Here is a 370-nt window from a genome sequence, read left to right as displayed (position 1 = left end):
TGTTAACTTAATACTGATATTTACATTCGTCTCTTTTAAATTGAAAATTTGTGTTTATATGAGTAAATTATTAAAATAATATCCAAAAATTTATATCGCTCATAAAAATAAATTCAAAAGATATTAAAGACAAATAAATTTTCGAAAGATTTAAAAATATGATAAAAAAATTAGATATTATATATGTTTATACCCTGACCCAACGAATAAAGGCCCAGGATCCTAATAAATAGGCTCAACCCTTTGGGTTGGTCTCACCTTTCACCAGATTAGCCACTACGAAGTCGGAACTAGTCACGACTTGCTCTAAAAAAGTCGGGAACGAGGAGACCCTGACAAAGGCTTCCTCCCTCAGACGTTGGGCCAACCA

This window comes from Arachis ipaensis, chromosome B01, assembly GCF_000816755.2.
Source record: "Arachis ipaensis cultivar K30076 chromosome B01, Araip1.1, whole genome shotgun sequence".
Classification (NCBI taxonomy): Eukaryota; Viridiplantae; Streptophyta; class Magnoliopsida; order Fabales; family Fabaceae; genus Arachis; species Arachis ipaensis.
The sequence above is the reverse complement of the archived record's forward strand: the minus strand, read 5'-3'. Positions refer to the sequence as shown.